The sequence below is a fragment of the Artemia franciscana genome, chromosome 10 (genome assembly GCF_032884065.1).
Source record: "Artemia franciscana chromosome 10, ASM3288406v1, whole genome shotgun sequence".
Lineage (NCBI taxonomy): Eukaryota > Metazoa > Arthropoda > Branchiopoda > Anostraca > Artemiidae > Artemia > Artemia franciscana.
Window position 1 is genome coordinate 1,362,917 of NC_088872.1, and position 8,910 is coordinate 1,371,826.

Below are 8,910 nucleotides of genomic sequence, written 5' to 3' on the forward strand. Positions count from 1 at the left end.
TGAGTTATAGATAGCACTATTTAAACACAATCACTCGATATAACAGTATAGACTTTTCGGAACAAAAATCAGGAACTTTTTCACAGAAAAACAGATTTGAAATGCAGCCTATAGAATGAAAATTGTGCTTAATGTTTGCTTCACAAAAACCAGAATCAGAACCAACTGCATTTTGTAGAGATTTTTGAAATTAAATCTGTAGTAAGCTTGTTTGAGTTTTCTCTTTTGAAAGTAGAGTAATTAGGTAGTACAATCACCAAACACATAGATTTAATTTTCTCTCCAGAAAAGTAAGACCTCAATCCCCCTAGAAACGTGCTCCGACGAAAATCAACAGCTATGAACGAATACTTTTAAGACCAGCCATATCTGAATCTAATTGATACAGTCCTCCAGTTCTGGAAGCAAATATTCGAGCTTGAAACACCGGTGCATTCTTGTACCAAAATAACAATGTCTGAAAAATATCCCCAACAGTCAAGCTCTCTTAAGAAACAATCAGAATGAAGGTCAAAAAGGACAATTTTCAGTGGATTATTGTCCAGAAAGCTTTTCAAACTGTCTTTTCAGAGAAAAATATAGATGGTGAGATAAGGTTCTCTTTTAAGATTGTTTTCTAGGCAGTTTCGTTGTTTAGGTAATACCCATCAGCTCTGTGGCATGTACCACGTCTCAATAGAATAACAATCCAATTTTAAGGATTGGTTCCAAGCAATTAAGCTTTTCTAAAAAATAATACTTTCAACTATTTTTTACAATAGAATTTTCAACAGCAGCACTGGAAGTCAAATTGAAAGCTCCCATATAAGAGATCTTTATAAGGAAGATTACATTATCAAACAATTCGTGGTAACGAACTGTAGTAAGGAGCGACCCGGCTCAATAGTAACCAAAACTCTAAAAAATTGAATTTTGACATCAATAGCTACATCAAAAGAATCGCATTTTAATGCTGATTTTAAATATATAAGTTTCATCAAGATTAGTATTACCCATCAAAAGTTACGAGCCTGAGAAAATTTGCCTTATTTAGGAAAATAGGGAGAAACACCCCCTAAAAGTCGTAGGATCTTAACGAAAATGACACCATCAGATTCAGGGTATCAGAGAACCATACTGTAGAAGTTTCAAGCTCCTATCTACAAAAATGTGGAATTTTGTATATTTTGCCAGAAGACAAATCACGGGTGCGTGTTTATTTGTTTGTTTGTTTGTTTTGTTTTTGTTTTTTTTTTCCCAGGGGTCATCGTATCGACCAAGTGGTCCTATAATGTCGCAAAAAGGCTCATTCTAACGGAAGTGAAAAGTTCTAGTGCCCTTTTTAAGTGACCAAAAAAATTGGAGGGCATCTAGGCCCCCTCCCACGCTCATTTTTTTCCCAAAGTCAACGGATCAAAATTTTGAGATAGCCATTTTGTTCAGCATAGTCGAAAACCATAATAACTATGTCTTTGGGGATGACTTACTCCCCCACAATCCCTGGGGGAGGGGCTGCAAGTTACAAACTTTGACCATTGTTTGCATATAGTAATGGTTATTGGGAAGTGTACAGACGTTTTCAGGGGGATTTTATTTTGTTTGGGGGCGGGGCTGAGGAGAGGGGGCTATGTTGGAGGATCTTTCCTTGGAGGAATCTGTCATAGGGAAAGAAAAATTCAATGACAAGGGCGCAGGATTCTCTAGCATTACTGTAAGAAAACAATGAAAATAAACATGAAAACGTTTTTTCAAATGAAAGGAAGAAGTAGCATTGAAACTTAAAACGAACAGAGATTATTACGCATATGAGGGGTTCTAAAAATGCTTTAGCATAAAGAGCGAGGTATTTAGGAGGAGATAAATACCTTGCTCTTTATGCTAAAGTATTTTTAGTAATTTCAACTATTTATTCTAGGCCTTTCTGATTCAGGGGTCATTCTTAAAGAATTGGGACAAAACTTACGATTTAGTGTAAAGAGCAAGGTATTAACGAGGGTACAAACCCCCTCGTATACATAATAAAAATATAAGGTTATGAAACTTTGTTACGTAAGTTAATTCTTAAGTTACGTATATTTTTTACTAATAAAAACGTTCGTTAAAAATTAAAAGTTCTAGTTGCCTTTTTAAGTAACCGAAAAATTGGAGGGCAACTAGGCCTCCTTCTCCACCCCTTATTTCTCAAAATCGTCTGATCAAAACTAAGAGAAAGCCATTTAGCCAAAAAAAGAATTAATATACAAATTTCATTTTAATAGTTTATGTGCGGAGAGCCAAAACCAAACGTGCATTAATTCAAAAACGTTCAGAAATTAAATAAAAAAAACTAATTTTTTTAGCTGAAAGTAAGGAGCGACATTAAAACTTAAAACGAACAGAAATTACTCCGTATATGAAGTGAGTAGTCCCCTCCGCAATCCCTCGCTCTTTACGCTAAAGTTTGACTCTGCCACAATTCTACTTTTTAAAACAATTTAAAGCTTTAGCGTAAAGAGCGAGGGATTGCGGAGGGGACAACTCATTTCATATACGGAGTAATTTCTGTTCATTTTAAGTTTTAATGTCGCTCCTTACTTTCAGCTAAAAAAATTAGTTTTTTTTATTTAATTGTATAAGGGATTGTAGGGTTTTTGATAGTTATCAAAAAAATATTTTGCAGCACAATATTAAATCCGGTTGAATCTGAAGATACTACTGCCAATTTAGTGACAACGTAGAAAATTAATTTTTCCTCAGTCTCTTTGAAGAAAACAGCCGTTTCTATATTGGTTTTTCAATGCTTCTTGATCAGAAATATGTATGAAAAAATACAAACAATAAATCTATACTATAAAAAGCAGTTTGATAAGTATCTATATCTTTACTTGTTCCACAGTTTTTGGCTTTAAAATATTGGAAAGTCTGTAAATTTTACAATCCCCAGACAAAATCAACAGCTATGAACGAATATTTTTAAGACCAGCCATTTCTAGATCTAGAATTAGTACAGTCCTCCAGTTCTGAAAGCAAATATTCGAGCTATAAACATTTTGGTGCATTCTTGTACCAAAATGACAATATTTGAAGAATATCCCCGGCAGTCAAGCTCTCTTAAAAAACAATCAGAATGAAGGTCAAAAAGGAAAATTTTCAGATAATTATAGTCCAGAAAGCTTTTCAAACCGATCCCTTTGATAGAATTGTTTCTTCAGAGAAGAATATAGATGGCCGGATAAGGTTCTCTTCTTAAGATTTTTTTCTAGGTAGTTTCGTTGTTTAGGGACACCCGTCAGCTCTATGGCATGTACCGCGTCTCAATAGAATCACAATCCCATTTTAATGATCGTTTCCTAGGAATTTAGCCTTTCTAGGAAATAATACTTTCAACTATTTTTTACATTAACATTTGCAACAGCAACACGGGAAGTCAAATTGCAAGCTCCCACATAAGAGATTTTTATAAGGGAGATTACATTATTGTATGAGGGATTTCAGGGTTTTTATAATTATCAAAAAAATATTTTACAGCAACAAATTAAATCCGGTTGAATCTGAAGATGCTACTGCCAATTTAGTGACTATGCAGAAAATAAGTTTCTTTGAAAAAAACCACCGTTTCTATATTTGTTTTCCACGGCTTCTTGATCAGAAATATGCAGGTAAAAATACAAATAATAAAATATACTATAAAAAGCAGTTTGATAAGCATCTACATCTTAGATTTTTTCCACAGTTTTTGGCTTTAAAATATTGGAAACTCGGTAAATTTTACAATTCCCAGACTTAGAAAAGTACGATAAACAAACACAAAGCGACATTGACACCTATCAACATCAATTTGGGAATTGGAAATCATAGCCCACGACTATCCTAGGATTGAAACGGTTTTTAAATTATTTTGTTTATCATCTTGTAAAATTACTTAATCAAATAGGAGGTCCAGTTTACTACAGGCCCAGCTACAAATCTTTTTTTTAAATCAGCTCAGATATAAAATGTTTCGAAACAGTATAAACTGTCAAGAAGAGAGAATTGAGGATGATAACAGCAAGTAAAAAAACAACAAATCTACAATGCAAATTTTTCAGTCAAGTTCTTGGGTCAGATTTGAACCCGTCTTACAAGGAAATGCATTCAATTATTTCCTGATAATGTTGCTACTCTATCGGACCGTGTGGGAAACCAGCCTATTGTCCACTTCCTAAGTGATCCACAAATTGAGTCAATATTCACCACACATTGCCTTTCTTTCATCTTCTATCGGGCAATTTAGTAAAGAAATTCAAATTACGTAGTCTCGTCCAATTTAGGATGCTGCTCATGCCCGTTAGGTCACTCTTAGATCATACTTATTTACTAAGTGGGATCAAACCCCTAAATTTCTTAATATTCGCCTTCAAATGATTCCTTCAAAATTATGTTGGCTGTCTTGTTTTGTTTTCCTAGTACCCAGGCATCTGCGCTGCACCTCGTTACGCTCGTCAAACTCTAACCTCGGCCACCTTTGCTTTCAATGTTTCTTTTGTTCCCATTTTTTCTTCACTTGAGGGGAAATAATTTTTCTCCTTCGTTATTACCTCTTCATTACATTTATCATAGACTTAGCTTCATACCTTGCTGCACTTTTCTTTTCAAGTAAAGAATTATAATTGACAAAAACTCTTTTCTGTATTCCAACAAAGGGGTACAGAGGTGAACCGGGGGGGATAAAGTAGATATACCCCTCTCACCCCAAAAAATAAATCGTAAATTTGTCCTGTAGGGTGGACATTCTTATAGATATTGACTAATAAGACAGGATAATGTGCATCGTAAATCTTATTGTGACGAGGAAAACAAAAATGTGATTGATTGATTTATTTTGTTTAAAACAAAATTGTCATTAAAACTAACCCAATTTATTATAGGTTTTAACCGAATAAAGTAATGTATGTTCAAAAAGTAGGCAATGTGCACAGTATAAATATGTATGAACAGTAGCGAAAATTTTCAGAATGACACAGATTAAAGTGCTCGGAAAGGGAAAATTCCTTTGCGTCACAGCAATAGTTTCATTTGCTATTTGGCATTTGAGCAGATTATTCCATCACCAATTCCTGAGTCACATAAAATTACTGGAGTCACCGCAATACCTCGGCGCTAACGTTTCCTCGACAAGGAAAAACGAAGGACATACTGGATACTCTGACTTATTTTTGGTGTCTTGATGCGCACAGCTACAGACGAAGCTTGCAAGCTGAGTTATCTCTGTGGAGGAGAACTTGGGTACGGTCGGAAAACATGGCACCCGATTTTTCGGCACCTGCTTAAACGAATATGATAAAAACATTTTCCCAACTCTACATTGATTTTGGAAGGTTGCTCCTGATCAGACGCAACGATTCCCATCACTACGGCTACGCGTGAGCGTTCTTTCTCTACCCTGAAAAGACTGAAATATTATACCAAGGGTGCCTCAGGACAGGAGCAACTTTATGGATTGGCCTTTTTTATTTAATTTTCGATCTTTTTTAAATAATGCAGTGAAATCCGGCGTCCCCTTCATGGAAAACTCCCTTCCCCCATAAGAAATTCCTCCGTGGAAATATCCTCCTAAGTAACCTTGAAACTTCTACAGTAGGGTTCTCTGATACGCTGAATCTGTTGATGTTATTTTCATTGACATTCTAAAGCTTTTAAGAGTTCCCCCCTTTCTTTCGTAAATAAGGCAAATGGTCTCAGGCTTCTAACTTTTGATGAATATGACTAAAATTGATGAAACTTATATATTTGAAGTCAGCATAAAAATGCAATTCTTTTGACATTTCTATTGGTATCAAAATTTCGTTTTTTAGAGTTTCGGTTACTATTGAGCCGGGTCGCTCCTTACTTACAGTTCGTTACCACGTACTTTTTGATATAGCCTGATGCTACCTTCCTCCGCTTGCTATATACATAAGCAAGAAAATTAACACATGTTTGTTTATGGACACGCGTTCAAAGTGCGTGAAAATCCTGATAATATAGCTAAAAATGTACTGCACTGAAATTTAAGATGCAATAGAAAAATGTTCTAAATCCTTCCCTTTCTGTTTGAGACCAATTCAATAGCGAGTTGAGGACTTAAAGTTATGCGTGGTGGATCCTGGGGGGACTCCAGGTCCCCCAAGATTTTTTCTGGTGCCCTCATTTCTTGTTTTTTCTTTTCTTTTTCCACTTTTTTTTTTTTAGAATAAATCTTTCAATTTGGTCAATTACTGACACCTTTGTCACATTACCCCTCCCCTAGATTTTGCTCATTGGCATCCTTGTCACATTGGGTCTACCCCAAGATTTTGCTCTAGATCCACATCTGCAAGGAGTGGAGCAGTTAGGAGTCTCAAAATCCACCACTTTGAGAATACCCTTTTGTGGTATTTATATTTTCTTTAAATAGGATAAAATTGCCTCCTTAAACTAATTTTCCGGTGTGTCTCTGTTTTTTTAAGAGGGAGAAATCGTCACCTCCTTCTAAAGATTTGTGAATATTCACCCTTGTACTGCACAGAATTGCTAGATGACAACATGCTTTTTCAGAATGTTAATAGGATAATTAGAAGTCGGTAATCTTGTTAATTTGGATTATTTCTGCTTCCAGCTATTATTGTATTGACAAACTTTACATATAAAAAAATAATGGTTTTCTTATTAGTCCTTGCTTATTTTAAAAGCTTTCTTATTACATAATGATGTTCATTCTTGAACTTTGTATTGTTCCGGATAATAATCCTTTTTATGTTGAAAATAGATGGCGATAATGAGCGCCACCAAGGAGGGGCAACAGCCGTCCCTGGCAAAAGGAAGACAATAAAGATTCTCAATTCGAGATCTTGCCCCGAAGTATTTGTCCTTTGTCTTCAGATCTATTTAGAACCAAGACGATTTCTTTTTAATTAAGATATTACTGCGCATTACATTAAAAAAAAGTATTTTATGTGTTACCATTATAACTATTCATTGCACCCCCCTATTCTCAGCAGTATGCCCTGGCGGCATCCTTATGGTTATAGTTTTTTTTTTATCAGGGGTGGATCTGGTATTTTTTTTGTGGGGGGGGGGGCAAAATATTTTACTCCAATTAACTTGGGAACGAAGAAATACCAGCAATTTAAAGGGAACCTCAACGATTATACGCCGTAGGTAGGTTGTGGAAATGGTCGTAAATTCAATCAAAAATCTGCTGATGGTTAGAGTTCTAATTAATCTGTTGAAGTTAAAATGGTATAAAAATATTGATATAAAAACAGCTAGTCATCGAAACCACCCCGCCATAAAAAAAAATTAAAAGCTGTTCATAATGGTGTTACTTTCCGAAGGTCTCAGTAATTTCTGGCTTTTTAGTGTAATATTTACAAAAAAGACATTATTTATAATAGAATTTGTTTTCAGTAAAGCGCAAAGAAAGCTCTTAGAAGGAGCGTGATGAGAGCAGTTCTACTTTTATTTGTGGTAGCATCTGTCCTTGTTAGGTTTAACTTGATTGTTCATTTTAAACCTCTTTCCTCATAGGTTCGATGTGTCGTGTACAGTTGTTCAAGCTGATCGGAGACAAAACGAATTTGAGCCTATCTTGGGTGTTTATAAATAAACAGAACGTTTCTTTTCTTATAGCCCAATTCGATCATATTGAGGCCATTTCTCTCGGTTAACATTTTGCATACTAAATTCTGAGAAAACAAAACTTGCTGGCGAAATTTCAGGTGCCGCATAAAAAATCAACCAATCATTAAAATATTTTTCGTTCACTGAGGTCTACCTGGTTATGTCTACATGTTATGTAAACTGCAAGCCTTTCAGAGATCAAAATCATTTAGGGGCCCTTTTCGGGCATCACGATTCGACACAGAAAAAACTAGTTACTTTTTTGGAGACGGTTAGCATAGGAAAGAAAATTATGAACTTCACTTTCAAGCTAAGCGAAGAAAAGAGATTTTCGGGCCTATTTTTTTTTAGTTTTAAATATTTTATTCTTTGGTAAGGAGTTATCGGATACATTTCCAGTCAAGTAACTGGGATGAAAACAAGTATTATAACTCCAATTAACATAAAATAGCTCCAAGTTTTTCCTATTTTTCAATTTTTTGTTTCTTTTTGCATAAGAATTCCTTTTATCTAATTGCTTCCGGAAAAATTGTCATACGAAACAAAGCTGTGAAAAACTTATCAGTCGTTTTTTTGGACAAGTCAACATATAGGAGACGTAAATATTATTTCACTCTTCCCTTTTTCCTCAAACATAACATTTTAAGACCCCTGGCTCTCCGAAAACAATCCCTGAAAGCTTTAATTCAGTCCTCCGTTGCTCCCAAGATATTACAGAGGTGTTAGTTTGATAGTCTGGATTGAAAGCTCCACTGTGGTTAATAGTACCAAAGTCCTAGATGGATTGGAAACAACCAGTCTCGGACCCCCACCCCCTACATGCCTTCACTCTAAAAACAAAATATGAAGTCCCTGTGTCCCCCAACACTCTAAAAGTTTCAGCTCGATTTCCATCTTCGGTCGTAAAATTTAATAGATGTACAATTTTGATGCTACTACTACTGCTACTGATAACTCACTGCAGCACCAAGCCACCTGAGGCCAACACAGCTACGCACGCTCATCCTCCAACCTAATCTATTTAAAGCCTCCCTCTTTACACCCTCCCAGGAAGTTCCCATTTCCTTCAAGCCTAGATATGTAGTTTCATTTGATTTACCTTTGACTTTTCCTCCAAATAAGCTAGGACATATTTGAAGAAGCCACAATTCAACACCTGGAATCACCTGCTCCGCGCCCGGACATAAAGCACAGTCAGGATATTTAGCCCTATTTAGAAAACAGACTATCTTGAACAAAAGCTGTGAACACCGTTAATTTTTCCATAAAGCTTAAGGGCTTATTAGCAGAAATTCTACATTGAATTACTGTACAGCTCATTGAAATCATGCC